This window comes from Pseudorca crassidens, chromosome 11, assembly GCF_039906515.1.
Source record: "Pseudorca crassidens isolate mPseCra1 chromosome 11, mPseCra1.hap1, whole genome shotgun sequence".
NCBI classification, from domain to species: domain Eukaryota; kingdom Metazoa; phylum Chordata; class Mammalia; order Artiodactyla; family Delphinidae; genus Pseudorca; species Pseudorca crassidens.
The window spans coordinates 19,897,472-19,915,833 of NC_090306.1; the positions used below are offsets into that span (position 1 = coordinate 19,897,472).

The 18,362-nt window shown below is 39.5% G+C and overlaps 1 protein-coding gene and 1 non-coding gene across 4 annotated transcripts in view; one reads left to right on the forward strand and one right to left on the reverse strand.

Moving 5' to 3' along the window:
• BCAT1 (branched chain amino acid transaminase 1) overlaps positions 1-18,362 on the reverse strand; it is a 214,205-nt gene that overhangs the window by 95,330 nt on the left and 100,513 nt on the right. The gene's annotated exons all lie outside the window — the stretch shown is intronic.
• On the forward strand, positions 4,861-4,968 carry LOC137203103 (U6 spliceosomal RNA). Its single transcript, XR_010932934.1, has one exon. It is a non-coding gene; the product is annotated as a U6 spliceosomal RNA (small nuclear RNA).

The window sequence follows — 18,362 nt, forward strand, 5'->3', positions numbered from 1 at the left end:
TAATTATATTCTTTACGAATTTGCTTTTTTTCCTTATTTTTTTACAGGCAGAGTAAGCTTATGCAATTTTGTATATGTAATGTCATCAAAATTTAGTTCAAAAATAATCAAATATTGAATCTTGTAAGTAAAATCATTTCTATAATACGGTATTTCAATTTTGAATGAATTCCCATTTATTTCTCCATCAACTGGGGCAATGGCTATTCCATAGCAGTGAACAAAATTTATACTTCTTCGTAACCAAAGAGGAATCTCTAATCTTTTCTTAATAAAAATAATCAAATTAATCGGCCTCCAGAAATTAATCAATGTTCCTGGTTTTTAGTTGAATATTTCTAAAACTCACTCATGATCCAGTTACTCATTAAAAAATGAAGGCAAAATTAAGGTCATTTGATGACAGAGATTATAAGCTTATAATCTTTGGGCTTGTTCAACACCTGGTATTCGAGTCAAAAAAGCAAGTGGAGAAAATAGTATGGGCAGGGAAGATGCAGGGAGAGAAAAACACTAAGGAGAGAATATTCTTAATTTCCATAAGTAGACCCCTATATATCTCAAACACTCTCTTAGTGAAAACCCATTAGAAATAATACTTCTGTTTTGAAGTATTTATCAACAAAACTTGTGATTTATGGGCCAAGCATTCTGTATGAGAACTCACTCTCTCATTTTGCCTGGAAGTAAAGAGTAATTAGGTGAACACCTAAACATAGCCTAAACTAAGGAAAAATAAAAGTACCTCTCTTCGAAATCCATCAACCACCTTTTTGAAACATTCTTTTCACATGCTTGGCCCTGCCTCCTTCTTGTCTTGTTTCATTTCTCCTCTGCCCACTCTGGCATCCTCTTGTTCTTTCACACCACCATCTATGTGTGTTGCATATGACACCTTCCTGTGTTCCCCGGTTTACTGCTGAGAATTTCACGTGAAACACCTGTTGCTCAGATGTCCAGTTTCTTTCTGTCTTAATCACTTCTCATTTAAGCCTTGGAATCAAGGGAATTCACTTCAACTAACATGAAATTACAAAATCACATTGATAAAACCAGATCTGAACTTCTCTGCATTTCTTGAAGGAGGAAAAAATATGCATATACCTTAAATTAGAAGGTCCCCATATCCAATCCACTAACTATAATCATATCAGTTATCTCCCATGACATATTAAGGTTGCCAGGTCAATATTGATAAATATAAGAAATAAGCTTGGGGACTTTCCTGGTGGTCCAGTGGTTAAGAACCCACCTTCCAATGCAGGGGACGTGGGTTCAATCCCTGGTGAGGGAACTAAGATCCCACAGGCCGCGGGGCAACTAAGCCTGCACGTCGCAACTACTGAGCCCTCGTGCTCAAGAGCTCACATGCTCTGAAGCCCACGTGTCACAACTAGAGAAGTCCGAGTGCTGCAATGAAGAAGAACCCGCGTGCCACAACGAAGACCCAGCGCAGCCAAAGAAAAAGAAATAAGCTCAACAAGTGTTCCAATATTCTGAGGAAGTCAGAAATCTCAGGGAAGTTATCCATCCAGCTATATACTACTAGACTACAGCTGTAAATCTACGTAATCTAAGAAGCATTTCCAAATTAATTCTACCCATTCCTAACAAGATAAGGTAATATTTGATTCCTTCTTCCAGCTTCCCCATATTAAGTCATAAATTTCTTGAGGAAAGGACAACATTTTCTATGAATAGACTGTAAGAATTCTGAGGGATTTGCAGTCAAGGACTAGACTTTAAAGACAGAAAAAGAACTTTCAGAGACTTCCCTGGTGGTCCAGTGGCTAAGACTCCACACTCCCAATGCAATGGGCCTGGGTTCGAATCCTGGCAGGGGAACTAGATCCTGCAGGCATGCCGTAACCAAGAAGTCTGAATGCCGTAACTAAGATCCCTCGTGCTGCAACTAAGACCTGGCGCAGCCTAAAGAAATAAATAAATAAAAAGAAACTACAGTGCAGAGTTCCTTGTGGAGGCAGAAGAGGGCAGAGAACCCACAATAACAACCAACAAGAGAGAGCTAACAATGGACATCTGCCAAAGTAGAGAGCAATCAGTATCCAAAACGCAGTCCTGGAAGAAAGACAAAAATGTCCAGTAGTAACAAACCCAGTAGGAATATCCAGAACAACTAACAGTAACTGAGTAAATGCTTTACATAAATGAACTCATAGAATCCTCACAACCACAAATCACTATTAAAATAAAGTCATTAGGGGCTTCCCTGGTGGCGCAGTGGTTGAGAGTCTGCCTGCTGATGCAGGGGACACGGGTTCGTGCCCCAGTCCGGGAAGATCCCACATGCCGCAGAGCGGATGGGCCCGTGAACCATGGCCGCTGAGCCTGCGCGTCCGGAGCCTGTGCTCCGCAACGGGAGAGGCCACAGCAGTGAGAGGCCCGTGTACCGCAAAAAAAATAAAATAAAAAATAAAGTCATTAAAATAAAATTATTATTAAAAAGAAAAAGAACTTTCAGGAAAGTCACTGATTGGGAGGTGTGAAGATATCCAGCATGAGCAATATTCCTTTGTGTTGGGTAGAAACAAATCAGATCTCAAAGCTAATTTAAGACAGGAAGAAGAGGTCTGCATGTCTTTTGGAAAATAAAAAAGTAATTGTGTCCACGTCAACAAAACCAAGCCTATGCAAAGTCTGATATGAAGAATAATCTGGGGGTGATCCTGGTAACTGAAATCAATGAGGACCTCCAATCACTGGAGACAGGACACGTTTTAAGTGTTAAGTGAAAGGAGTAAGGGTTGGAAAGTGCGTTTTATCAGGAAATGTATGCTCAAGTTATGCAAGCCATGAAAATGAGATTATTTTAGGAAAGCCAAAATAAGGACAAGATAAAAGTGAAAAGAACAGGGGTTGCCTGGAAAGGCTGCAGAATAAAACACTAGTTTAAACTCTTACGGAGGAAGATACAGAAACTGTACTCCATAAAAGTATTCATCTTCCCCACATTAAAGAACGAATCTTTCTCTACCAAAGGACAGATTTTGTATGAGGACAGATTTTGCTCTTTTAAGAGAACAATATTACTCCTTTACCTTTAAAAAGCCCAAAATATTGAGCTGTGATACAATTCCAGTTGTACTAAGCATGGCTTAGTATGCTGCTTCAAGTGCAAGCTTTTAGGAGCTTACCTTCAAATTCAAACTAAATGAATCTAGTATCCGCCTGCCAACGCAGAGGACACGGGTTCAAGTCCTGGTCCGGGAAGATCCCACATGCTGCGGAGCAGCTAAGCCCCTGCGCCACAAGTACTGAAGCCCGCACACCTAGAGCCCGTGCTCAGCAGCAAGAGAAGCCACCGCAATGAGAAGCCCATGCACTGCAACGAAGACCCAACGCAGCCAAAAATAAATAAATACATAAATAAATGAATCTAGTAAAAATGACACTTAATGGGAAAAAAAACACCTACCTGATAATATGTACTCAAGTAAGGCTAACTGTCCTATAGCTATAACAACGAAAGGCTAAAGGAAACAAGCAGTCCAATTAAAGCCATAAAAGGCTTTAGAGAGACAAACTGGTCCATTTATTTATTTATATAAAGGTATAGTTAGCATGGTCTATATTTTTATAACTATAACTGACATTCGGCTATGTTATATCTATCTTCCTATCTATCAATATCTATCTAGAAATACAATTTAATCCAGGTACTTAGTTTCTAAGTACAGCAGGTAGGGGTGTGTGTGTGTGTGTGTGTGTGTGTGTGTGTGTGTGTGTAAGGCACTCAAATTAATGCCCTAAATGAGAGAATCTCAGAGAAAACTACTTTTATTCTACTTATTCCAAAGATAGATTTACCTTAAAGAGCCATATTGTTCTTTGGATACCTAATGCTGATATCACCGTTAGTTTATCAAAAACTTTGACTTAGTATGGTTGTAAACTTCCCCTTTCCATCTCTCAGAATAATGTCTCATGTTTGTTGACTCAGAGGAAAAATGATAATTTTATTTATCACTTAAACTTCAATGGGTTTCAAGGCAAAGTAAGCTAAAATTTACCAAAATAGCTTTAACTTTGTGCCAGGAAAAATTTAAATCTGGCGAAAGCTAAACCAACTGGGACATTTCAAGTTGAGAAGAGTAGTTGGGAAGATAGAAAATTATCTTTTTAAAACAGATATTAGATGCCACAGCTTTCTGGGTATTCTTCTGAGCTACTAATGAGTTGACTCAAAGGATATGGAATCTGAAAGGGAACTAGAGATTACTTGTTAATTGTTAACAACTCCCACCACCCCCTTTTTTTGCAAAAGGGGAAATTGTGATTGATGCCTAAACCATCACCTGAACAAACACTTCTCCATTTTCAGAATTTAAAAAAACCAAAAAACTTTAACGCATGAGACAATATTTTCATTGCAAACAAATGAGAAGCAACCTGTAATATATGGGTAAAGCTGCTGAAAGAAACAATACTAACCAAGAGAGAAACTAAATTTGGTAGCCCAGGTTACTCGTATGTGATTTAACTGTTCTATTTAATCTATAAAAAATAACTCCCTGAGTGTTGACGACTACTACTGTGGGTGGAGTGTGGATGGTACCTGTCCTAAATATCTGATCCGTGAAGCATACATTTAAAAACACATTTTATAGGGACTTCCCTGGTGGTCCAGTGGCTAAGACTCTGCACTCCCAATGCAGAGGACCCGGGTTCGACCGCTGGTCAGAGAACTAGATCCCACATGCAGCAACTAAAATCTCCTGCACGCCGCAACGAAGATCCCACGTACTGCAACTAAGACCCGACACAGCCAAATAAATAAATAAATATTTTTAAAACCCCACATTTTTATAATTAAAATATAGGAATGGAAATATATATTTAGTGCTCGCTTCGGCAGCACATTTACTAAAATTGGAACGATACAAAGAAGATTAGCATGGCCCCCTGTGCAAAGATGACACGCAAATTCGTGAAGCGTTCCATATTTTTTGAGAGAGTGACATGGACATATATACACTACCAAATATAAAATAGATAGCTAGTGGGAAGCAGCCGCATAGCACAGGGAGATCAGCCCGGTGCTTTGTGTCCCCCTAGAGGGGTGGGATAGGGAGGGTGGGCGGGAGACGCAAGAGGGAGGGGGATATGGGGATATATGTATACATATAGCTGATTCACTTTGTTATACAGCAGAAACTAACACAACACTGTAAAGCAATTATACTCCAATGAAGATGTTAAAAAAAAAAGAAATATATATATCTACACTCAGGAAGAATAACCCACGGGAGCTTATTTTCATATTTGAATTCAAAATACCTTTAAAAATTTAGTTTAACATAACAGTTCCAGGAATACCACAAGCATGTTCATGCTGGTAACTTTCTATCAGAAAAGATCAGAAAGAGAGGAGCCTGGTCGACAAAAGATCTTTAGAGAGGAAAAAAATGCATATGTTATTACAATTCTTTGAAGGTGAGATAGAGCAGTTCTTTATCTAAAACTTCCAAGCAATGTGAATATCTTCAGTAGGTGAAAAGGCATTCCCTAAACTTTCATGCCTGGAAATGCACTCCTCGGTTGCAAGAACTTGAAAGTTAGATAATAAGGAAATTCCCAAGATCTAGCTGTTTATGGGAACAAAGTGTTTTACAAACAGGGACATTAAACGCCTTGGCTAAAGTCGAAATGACACTGTCTAAAGCATACAGTCTATCACTGTGCTGAGTCATAATTACTCATTCATTTGTCTTGCTGGGAATACATCTGTGGCATTCAAATTCAAGGAGGCTGAATCCTCAGTAGAGCCTGTTGTTCCGTTTTATATCTGGGTAGTTCATTTTGAGAGGAAGTGTGCACATAATGTACGATTAATAATCCCTTATTGAGAATATGTCCCGTAGAGCTGGTGACCCTCTTATAGAAGGACTTTTTGTTTGCAGTATCTAAAGGCTTAGGTCTTGGGCAAAATAATAGCCTGCTGTGGCTTTTTGAGTTTCTCTTCTAGAAATTTTGAGCAGACATTGAGACCATGGTGGTGATTATAACTCTGAAGTAAAGAGTTATGTTGGGGGACTTCCCTGGTGGATCCAGTGGCTAAGACTCTGCATTCCCAATACAGGGAGCCCAGGTTCAATTCCTGGTAAGGGATCTAGATCCCACAGGCTGCAACTGAAGGTCCTCTGTGCTGCAACTAAGACCCAGTGCAGCCAAATAAATAAATAAATAAATAAATATATATATATATATATATATATATATATATATATATATATATATATATATATATATAAAGAGTTATGTAGGGAGGCTTTCTAATAATCAGCTTGTCACAGCCTTGCAGGTTCAGGCCATGAAGAGTTGAGGCACTAAATTCATCTTTTTTTCCTTCTATAACCACAATACCCAGGTCATTCTAACAAAAATAAGAGCACAATTCTCATTCTGTATCCAAATTTCCCCAACTTTTCCCAAAGGCCCTGATGGCTGGTTTTGGTTCCCAGGTGGGGTGTGATCAATGATTCCCCGTTGCCATTTCTCCATCTCTAACTGGTAACCCCTAAAGCACTGCCCCCCGCCGCTGCCTGAATTACTTTAAATTGAAATTGTTATTGAGACCATTGTAGATTCACATGCTACATGTAAGAAATAATAGAGCTGCACTTTGCCCAATCTCCCCAGTGATAAGTAATATTTTACAATACTGTAGGATTCTATCCCAACCAGGATGTTGACATTGATACAACCCACTGAACTTATTTGGATTTTCCTAATTTAACTTGTACTCCTGTGTGTGTATATGTGTGTATGTGTTTAGTTCTACACCTACGTTCATTTTTGAATAATCATTTCAGCTAAAATGTATGGAGTACCTGCTGTCTACCTGGCACTGTTCTAAGTTCTTTACATGTATAATCTCATCTAATACTCACGTACCAAGTACTGTATACTTAGCTCCATTTTACAGACGAGAGAGGCTAAATGATGTGGCAGTGGCAGAGCAGGGCCAATTCACTTTACCACCAGGCCACACATCTCTCATTACTACAGAGCACCTCTTGGTTACAGAATTCAGCCCTGTGGAGCTAGACTGTGTCCAGAGGGCCAGGAGGCTGGGAACACACTTCTTAAATAGCTATAAAGTCAATGTCTCTTACAGGGGATTTTTAGGTGAAATTATTCTATCTGATACTATAATGGTAGATATAAGACATTACGCAGGCTTCCCTGGTGGCGCAGTGGTTGAGAATCTGCCTGCTAATGCAGGGGACACGAGTTTGAGCCCTGGTCTGGGAGGATCCCACATGCCGCGGAGCAACTAGGCCCATGAGCCACAACTACTGAGCCTGCGCATCTGGAGCCTGTGCTCCGCAACAAGAGAGGCCGCGATAGTGAGAGGCCTGCACACTGCGATGAAGAGTGACCCTTGCTTGCCACGACTAGAGAAAGCCCTCGCACAGAAACAAAGACCCAACACAGTCAAAAATAAATAAATAAATAAACAAATGTGGGGTTTTAAAAAAAATTTATAGTTATTCAATTTCAAATATTAAAAAAAAAGACATTACGCATTTGTCAAAACCCATAAAACTGTATAACACAAAAGTGAATCCTAAGTGAAGGATCGGTTTTAATAAATAATAACGTATTGGGGCTTCCCTGGTGGCGCAGTGGTTGAGAATCTTCCTACCAATACAGGGGACATGGGTTCTAAGCTCTGGTCCAGGACAATCCCACATGCCACGGAGCAACTAAGCCCGTGCGCCACAACTACTGAGCCTGCGCTCTAGAGCCCACAAGCCACGACTACTGAGCCCACGTGCCACATCTACTGAAACCCATGTGTCTACAGCCCATGCTCCACAGCAAAAGAAGACACCACGATAAGAAGCCCACGCGCAGCAACGAAGACCCAACACTGCCAAAAATAAATATAAATAAAATAAATTTTAAAAAGTAATAACGTATCAATATTGGTTCATCAATTGTAACAAATGTACCACACTATTGCAATACGTTAATAATAAGGGAATGGGGGAAGGTAGAGAATGGGAACTCTGTACCTATGCTCAATTTTTCTGTAAACCTAAACTAGCTCTAAAAAATAATCTATTAATTTACAAAACAGAAATAGACCCACAGACATAGAAAAAAAACTTATGGTTACCACAGGGGAAAGGAAGGGGGGGATAAATTAGGAGTTTGGGATTAAAATATACAGACTACTATACATAAAATAGCTATCCAACAAAGACCTACTGTATAGCACAGGGAGCTATACTCGGTATCTTGTAATAAGCTATGATGGAAAAGAATCTAAAAAAGAATATATATATGTGTGTGTACATATGTATATATATACATATATATACATACACACACACACACACACACAAACTGAATCACTTTTCAGTACACCTGAAACTAACACAACATTGTAAATCAACTATATTTCAATTAACATTTTAAAAATAATAATCTATTAATTTAAAAAATATTTTTAAAAAAGTCAATTGTTCTTTCAGATGGACCTGCCCACAAAGTAACTGAAAAAACTTTTATCTTTGGAAATCTCCATACTGTGGTCACTGAGCATTTATATTTCGCCACTTGCCTTACATTATCTGAAGGGGCAGAAATATAGTGACAAAAACTCAGGCACTTAGAGGGTGCCCTGGGGATGTGTATGGCTTTTTTCCCCTTCCACATCTTCCCCTGCACCGACCTCAGAAGCTGAGCAGGACGCGGGCAGACAGAGTAAAGTGCCTGTAATTCCCATCCATTCCTGGGCCCTGTGGAATTTGAACTTATGTTTACTGCGTTGTCACTCGGACATTAAATCTTAACTGTCAAAATATTCTTCAAGGCAGAGAGAGGAGTTCAGCATGGTATCCCAAAATGTCTTTTCCATACTCTTTTCGGCAGCTCTGAAAGAAAATGTTGCTACTACTCTCAAAAATACTGTTTTTATGTTCCCATGGAAATTCACAAAGGGAATATTATATTTAATCTTTACCACAGCAGAAATACTTATTTCTGATGGAAATAATATTAGACATGGAAATCATGGAAAATATTATCTAAACTTTTATATTGAGTAAGAAATCCATCCTGTACCTCTTGAGTATTGTACACCTAGAGCAATCAGGAAAGTGGCCAATGACTACCCACTGTGGAAATTGTTCCTTTGACAAACATACTATGCTCCCAGGCAAACTGTACCTCTACACATTATCATATAAAACCAGAGAGACAAATTAATCTTAGGAGCTATTTGGAGGAAGATATCTGAACAGACCTCACACTCCTCCGCCCCAAATCACAATCCAATATGAACTCATAATCTTTTTCATTGGCTTTGGTAATTGTACCCTTTGAAGACAATCTGTGAATATGCATATAGCCCTTAGGCACTTTAACTGCCATTTCATCCAATTAACAGATAATTAAAAATGCTTTGTGTGAGTACCTTTCCCCCTTTCCTTTTATCACCAAAGAGTGAGCAGTGCCTGTAAGGATGAAGTGCAGGAAGCAGTCACAGCAATGGGAGATGTCAGATGTATCAAAAGCAAACATCCTCCCATCTCACTTTGTCACTTGACCCCCGAGGTTTGGGTTTTAATGATGAGCTATTCTCCTTTAACGAGTCAACCAGTTCTTATGGGACTAGTCATGAGATGTTCCCAAAGTTTCAGTATGTTGCTAGAGTCATCCTCACGTAGAGTGTCATGGACAGATTATTTTCAGAGCAAACGAGGACCAAATCATACTTACAGCTAAATTGGCGGCAAGATCTATTTAATTCTGCAACCAGTCTTTTCCACACTCACCAATGGGAGGAAATGGGCATAGATAGCCTCAAGAAAAGGAGCCTGACTAGACAGAATAATCAAGTAACTATATTTTAAGGGATTCTTTTTTCCTATAACAACCAAAATGGGCTATCAAGTTAACCTATGATAATGAACAACTATCAAATCTCAACCTCCATCCAGGTTTATTTCTCATTCATGCAATGAGTCCAACATGGATCAGCAGAGAGGTCTCTGCTTCATTTAGTCTCTTGGGGCCCAGGATAATGGAGGCTTCTTGCTAACTCATGATCCCACTATCACTGAAGTAGGGAAAAGAGGTGTGCAGTGACACCACCAATTAAATGCTTCCACTTGGAAGTGACACATGTCAATTCCACTCATATTTCATTGGCTGAAGCAAGTCACTGGCTAAGCTTAACTTCAAGGGGGCTGGAAATTGCAATCTTAACAGAGACCCAGAAGGAGGAAAACCAGAATATTTTTGAGTAGATCTGCCTGTTCCCTGTGACTGACTCATAGTTTAATAATACTGTGCAGTTTGATAATTTAGCATCTAGCGTTTTGATGCTACGTGAGTGACCCTGAAGGTCTATGATAAGACCTATTGTCTTGCAGGAGGCAGATATTTAGCTAAAGAGTTAGCTCTGTGGTTCCCCACTTGTCACATTCACTGTAATTCAAGGAAAGTGATTAAAAACTGTGTCTCTTATAAGCATACTTAGTTGTCCGTTATGAGAACTTTTTACTGTTTTAGGAACTAAGAAAGGCTTTGTCTTCCATTGAAGAGTTGGCATGTTTCCTGTTGGGAATTAATTAGAATCTGTTGACCCTGCAGAGAACTAGGTTATAAACTTTGAATTAGCCCCAAGAGTTAACCTTATTTTCTTAGCTGCTTTTAACCTTGTTTTCCTCCTTTGTAATTAATTGTAAAACAATGGTATTATATTTATCCTTTTTATATACCACCTCAAGCTCTTTTGTGAAAGAGATGAAGAATGAATAAAGAATTGGAATTGAAAAAGACAAAACAAACCTGTCACTTTGTTAAAAACAATCATTTTCCTGGTTGTGATGCTGTACTATAGTAATGCAAGATGTTACCACTGGGGGCAACTGAGTGAAGGATACACAGGGTTCTTGTGAATTATTTCTTACAACTGCATGTGAATCTGTAATTATCACAAAGTTAAAAGTTTTTAAAAAAAATCTACAATAGCCTCCCAAAGATGGTTGACTGCTAGTGCTGGTGCTTTAAGTCTATTTAAAGGACTTGAAAATGTCAAGATTCTCTTTCAAACCAATAATTTAATGAAGAAATGCCCAATTTACCATACAATAAGATTCATTGTGGCAAAGACTTGAACCACAGTCAAGGGATATTTCCATGAATTACTAATAAAAAAAAAGACACAAGATTTATACAGAAAGTGAGTACTTACTTTGTCTCTTTTTTTCCTTCCTTCTTCCTTCCCTCCTTCCTTCCCTCTCATCTTTTTCTTTCTTTCTTTTTCTTCTTTTCTTTCTTCTTCCTTCCTTCCTTCCTTCCTTCCTTCCTTTCTTTCTTTCTTTCTTTCTTTCTTTTCTTTCTTTCCCTCTCTTACTTTTTTTCTTTTAAAAGATACAATTAAATCCCTCCTATTGCTAAAGACTACGGTAAGCAATTGGTAAGGAAGACAGAAAGGTGTCTGCCCACACAGTGCTTATGTTTTAAAGGAGGAGACAGTAAAATTGCAATTGTGATACATGCTTAGAGGAAAACTAAGAGAGGGCTGAGATGAGATAAGGGGAGTGCGGATCCACTGTAGACGAGGTGGCCATCTGAGGAGATGGAGGAGGAGAAATAACTAACACTGTGAAGAGCAGAAGAAGAGCATGTGTGAAAGGCCTGGGAGAGAGATGGATCTGCATATTTTTGAGAACCCGGAAGGTGGTCAGTATGGCTGGAAGATGGTTGGTAAGGAAAAAGCAAAGATGATGTTGGCAACATTGTGGGCAGAGCAAAAGCCTAGTAACTCCAAGTGTTGTTATAGGTGATTGTCAGCTAGGACTGACATAATTACTGATACGTGTTCTAAATTAAACAAGTTTGTTGTTGAACTAATAAATAGTAAAGTAGTCATTCTTTGTCTCATTCCTGTAGATACCACTACTGTTCCCATATTCCTCCATATTCAGTTTCCAAAGAGAAAGCTAATGAACAAGGATGTTAAGCAATTAAAAAATGCAAAAGAAAAGTTAGAATTAGTACTGTTGCAAGAGCCCTCCATATGTAAATAAAACATCGGCAACAGGGAATGTCCACTTGTTGACACACGTAGGACAAAATATAGGTATATTATGATTCTCAGCGTCAGCTCTTTCCACTGGGATGGACACTCTGCTCCTCGCGTCTTTTCCATCTGCCAAAAATTCTGATAAATGTATTTATAACTTATTTATTTTATTATTAGAGCTTAGGCTAAAATACAATAGCCCTCGCAAAGATAACACTATGACTTGAATTTACATTAAAGGCTAAAAGACTATCTTGGAGAGAGGTTACCTCCTAGGTATAGAGAAGGAATGGCAATAGATGAGAGGATTAAATTAAGATATTGAGTGGGGCTTCCCTGGTGGCGCAGTGGTTGAGAGTCCGCCTGCCAATGCAGGGGACACGGGTTCGTGTCCTGGTCCGGGAAGATCCCACATGCCGCGGAGCAGCTGGGCCGCTGAGCCTGCGCGTCCAGAGCCTGTGCTCCGCAACGGGAGAGGCCACAACAGTGAGAGGCCCGCGTACCGCAAAAAAAAAAAAAAAAAAAAAAATACTGAGTGGATTAAACTTTAATGGTGATATTTTATTTATTAAAGTTGTGCATAATGATAAAAGTATTAATCTTTATAATGTTTTGGATTTTTGTATATATTCCTTAATAGTTCCTTTATTAAAAGTAGATGATTACCTTCAGATTCTCTCCTAAGAGTAATTTTCAAGCAAATGAGCTCTTAAAAATAGAAAAAGGAGAGTGGAGGAATGGAAAGGATCGTGAAAAAGACTGAGTCCACTAATGACAGATTTCTGAGAGTGAAGGAAGCTTAGAGCAAGAAGAGACTTAAGGAGTCAACTAATGGAAGTCCTTCTTTTTAGAGCAGTAAATCTGTTCAAGGTCACGGGGCCAGTTGGTGGAGCTGGTGGAGGAGATATGGGGTCAGAGCCTCATGTCCAGAACTCCTGACTTCAGTCTGTTGCCCAGCATTACACTACAACTGCTTGGAGTTTCCTCTTGGTTTAATCACTGGTGACACCAAATTTCATTTTAGCAACACAAGGACTATCTGGAAGTTAGAAGTAGACCTGTTATTGACTGGCAAACTGGAGAAAGTACCTTAAACGAGGATGAAGAGGGGTAAAAGGGACAACCACAATGGCTGAACAGAAAAAGCCACTGAAGAAATAACTACAGTTGATTCTCCAGGGGGGAGTAAAGCAATGTAAGAAAAAGAGCATCATATCAGGAAGTATAAAAGGAATGCTGCCTGTAAGGACTGCATCCTCTCCATTGCCCAGAAGGTTACTAAAGCTCACTGTCCGGGTGCAGAGTCTGAAGGCTGAGAGAAGAAGAGAGCTTTGAGAGGGTTTTTAAAAAGACACAAAAGTTGAAGAGAAAAAATGAGGCACAAAGAGAATTGGAGTTTCACCTAGAGAAGAATTATTGAACACTGAACACTAATATTCTATCATTTTCTCCAGTGTGTAGATGTCTGTCTGTAGATAGAATATGTATGAAAATGTCTTCATTTGGCAGCAAAAAGGATTTTAGACTTCAGAGAAAAAAAATTCCTAACATGTTAAACATAAGAATGATCTAAAAGGGCCAGCTGTTTCTTCTGTCTGTGCTGGTTTAGGTGTAGTGCAGCCAATGTAAGAGTCACTTCTGGTCCACAGTAGAGCAAGAAACATTCTTCTGGTAGGAGCTAAACCTAACTGACTTGCCTCTCAGCACCCTAATTTCAGGTTCTAAGAAACCTGCTACACTCAGAGCTGGGGAAGGAAAAGCCACTGGGATCCCTTGGGCCCAGCGCTGCACCTGCACTGCCTCACAAGCACATTCCAGTCCCTCAGGTTATTAGACAATGAACTGTCACTGGCAGGGAACTTACTCTGATATAAAAGGAAGCAGTTATCCAGGTTAGTGTTCCAAGAAAGTTAAGAACAGCTGCAACTTGGCTGGGAATCTTGTTTATCTTTTTAATTGTGTATATATGTCCAGAGGCTCTCCGATGGCTCTAATATAAAGAATAAATGCTGTGTGGGAATTCAGTAATTAAGAGTCTCCTGTTGTTTCCTGTGTGGTAATTTTCACGGAGACCACTGTGAAAATTTACTCACATGAGGCTGAGACAGAAAGGAAGTACCAGGAGAAAACTCAGAAACAATTAGCAATTCAGGAAGTGCATTTCATTATCAAACCTGCACATGCTGGGTTTTGAGCAAACTTGACTACCTTGAGTACAGTGACGTAAAACCATTTCGACTTCAGAACAAATGCCTTTGTTGATAAAATGGATTCTATCTTTCAGATGAATGTTTTTCTGGGAACTCCCTGGTGGTCCAGTGGTTAGGACTCTGCACTTTTACTGCTGAAGATCCGGGTTCAATCCCTGGTCGGAGAACTAAGATACCACAAGCCTTGAGGTGCGGCCAAAAAATATAACAATAATAATAATAATAATAATAATAGAGGGAAGAAAGAGAACCTAAACAAAATAAAGAATATCTATACAAAACCAACAGAAAATATTTTTAAAAATAAACAAATCTTTTTCTAACCTCGCAATAGTTTCTCAGGAGTACCTCCATTTGATGTTTGCTGAGAAGTATTTAGATCAGCGTTTTCAAATGTGAATGTGCAAATGAATTACCTTGTTAAAATGCAGATTCCGATTCAGTAGATCTGGGGAGGGGCCTGAGATTCTGCACTTCTAACAAGTGCCTAGGGGAGGCCCATGTTGTTCGTCTAGTAACGATGCTTTGGGTAGTGAGGTTTTAGATAACTTCGAAACTCATCCAGTAGTTGTTTTAGATTTTAAAAGTCACTCTCTAAAAACAATAAATTAAATTAATCCCAAGCAACAGGAAGCTAAGATGATTTTCAAAGCTAAATGCTTATGTCTCTTTGGGCCAAGAAGGAGCTCTTGCGAGTTGAGATCAAGAGCAAGCTGGCAGACAAAAACAGTGCCAGGCAAGATGCCACCTGATGGGGGAGATAGGGCTCAGCCTGAATTAACTTGTCCATGGGTTTTGGCAAACTCAGGTCTAATCAAGGTCATTTTCAATAATGAATGGTTACAGTCTGGTTGATGGGGTCCAGCAATCATCATAATCGAGCAATAGGCAGTGATTTTGTTCCAAAGGAGTCAATCTGGATGGAAACTGGATTAGTCTATGTCTAGGTAGGAAGAGACGATGTCCAAGCTTGAGGCGGTGGCTGGGCCCCGGTCAGATGGGCTGAGGCTGTGAGCAGGGTGATTCTTACAAAGAACTGTATCAGCGCAGAAATCCAGTCAATCAGGATGGATGGACATGCAGGTTGAGGGTTAGGGAGAAAGCGCAGTGGAATCCAGGAGCTCATCCAAGAGACACCAGATGCTGGGATTAGGACAGCAAAGCTCATTTCATGCTTCTGAATTTCTGCTGTTAATGTACTATCAGACCTGTTTCCAATTAACTCATGAATGAGGTGAGATTAAGTCTGCAGATGAGATGTCTTCAATACTTGGAGCTAAGTGGTGCTTCAAGAAAAAGTGTGGAGCTGACAAATATTGTGTACCTCCTAGATGCTGAGCACTACACAGGGTGTTTAACACACACCACATAATCATATTTAATACATACTTGTCAGTGTAGGCTGCATCTGTAAGGTAACACCTGTCCGCTGCTGTGCACCATTGCACATTTTCTAGCACCACACGTGAGTATGTTGATGGGAGTTTCTTTTTCTTGTCTTATTTTACATCTTGAGTTTTGGTGCCAAGTTTTCTTTTTCATGTGAGGTTTTGTTTCTGCTTATATGATTGTCATTGTTATTTGCCACTGTTTACAATTACATAATAGGATTGATTATATAATAGGATTAAAGAATTTTGCTCTGAGAAGATAGGAGAATGAGGAAGATGTAATCCTTTGAAGAGTTATTGGTCAAGTGGTAGAGGCAACCGTTGACATAAAAAATTATAAGTTCTCATGGTCACCTAGATGAGCGCGGAAGGATGAGAGTAGAACCATCTGTGGCCTTCATATGCTCAGCTGAATACTAGCCATTCAAGTCAGTGAATAGTCATGAGAATAACTGTTGAAGTGTGTTGGAATTATTGACATTAAAGAGAGTTTGCAGGGACTTCCCTGGAAGTCCAGTGGTTAAGACTCCAAGCTTCCACCGCTGGAAGCACGGGTTCAATCACTGGTTGGGGAACTAAGATCCTGCATGCTGCTCGGCACAGCCAAAAAAAAAAAAGAGAGAGAGTTTGCATTAAACTGGGGCGGAGGACTACTCTTGCAGAAAATGCAAACATTAACCTCGTGCTTATGGCAAAAGCCAGCCCAAGAAATATACCATTTCTTCTCATAGGAAATACGAAATCACCTTCTCATGTGACAAAAACCAAACTGATGAGGAAGTATTTTGGATGTTCTCTGTCCCCATCACTTAACCTCATTTGGCTTCTTATTGCCTTTAAATTGCCTTGTCAAATATCACTGGAGAAGCAGACCGATTGGTTCTCTTTACTCAGGAGTTTACAAAGACTGTCTTGCAAAATATAACTTTAATATATGGGGAAGGTAGGTAAATAAAAGTCCAGACAACTACAAAGATGATTCCTAAATTGAGAGTGAGAGCATCGGTAAGTATGGGGTTGGACCTGGTGGCCGTGCTGTGTGAGGTCAGCACGGTCCAGACGACTCCATGATGACCCTTGTAGCCTAGTGGGTCTGTGAAACTGATTTCTGCCACCAAGATGACTGCTCACCTGACAAAATAACCCCATCCCTTAATTATACCAAAAAGGGAGTTCTTACCATCTACTTTCGGCCGCATTGCATTCTAAGGACATTGATTCAGGCAAGAAACACTAAGCTAACGGTATTTTATGGGGTATTTCATGACCCAACACTAAAAAATATTTTCCTCACTGATGCCTGAAATTTCACTGGTGAGGTCTGCCTTCGTTTAGTCAGTTGGGGTTGTATAACATAGCTAGTCCTGGAATTCTGAAGAAACTATCACTGGTGGCTTATGCAATGAACAATTTTCTGAAAGCTAGGCATGCCTTAGGTAAGACACCAGAGTCAAAAGGAAATAATATAGCACATGATTTTCTTCCTTAGAAGAGGGAACCATAAGTAAGAGTGTTAAGAATGTTGTTCATTGTTGTACTAGTCAGGGTTCTATAGAGAAACAGAACCAATGTATACAGAACCTATATAATATTTATGTATAATATATAACATGACTTAAGGCCTTCAAATGATTGGATGTGGCCCACCCACATTAGGGAGAATAATCTGTTTTACTCAAATTCTACTGATTTAAACGTTAATCACGGACTTCCCTGGCGGTCCAGTGGTTAAGACTCGGCACTTCCAATGCAGGGGGTGTGGGTTCAATCCCTGGTCGGGGAACTAAGATCCCACAGGCCGCATGACACAGCCAAAAAAAAAATGTTAATCGCATTAAAAAAAATACTGTTTGCACAGCAACATCTAGGCTAGTGTTTCACCAAACAACTGGATGCCGTTGCCTAGTCAAATGGGCACATGAAATTAACCATCATGGTTATATTCATGTGGAACATGAAACAATTTGTATTTCTAAAAACTGAAAACACCTGATTACTTCTCAATAATTTTACCAACCACTGCTTAACGGCTTTTATCTCCAGGCTTGAGCAGATCACACGTTTCTAAACTCACCTTATGCAGTAAGGGGAGCTAGATGATGCCACTTGTCCTGTAGCAAGTATTTGCACCCTGGATCTGGGACGTTCCACGCCCCCCCCCACCAGGCCTAGAGGGAGGGGCTGATCCCAGCTTCTTCACCAGTATATGGTGAAGTATCTATTAGCCCCTGTGTCTTTGTGTTCACTCTCTTATTTTTAATCAAATCTCATCAGCTTTACACATGAACTGTTGTAAGCGCCTTACAATATTAACTCATTAATCTTTGTAATGCATGAGGTTGGTACTACAAGGATCTCCATTTTTTCACTAATTTAAGTAGCTAGTTGAAGATCAAAGGATCAGTGGGTGGCTCTCAACCATTACTTGTTAGGCAACCTGCACAGCAAGAGGTTTCGTTACATCCAGCTGTGGCTTGGAGGGTGCCGGAGAAAAGCATGCACTACCTCTGCGTATCATTATCATGGATATCGATGAGAAATGTTTACTAGATTATTGTAACTATCTTGAAATCAATGCACTTTAATCTCTTAATTCAATCAGTTCAGTTTAAAAATAGGTATATTGCATTTAGGATACAATCAGCCTGAATCTTGCAACTCTAAAATGTTTTCATAAGTGAAGCTCTTGTGTTA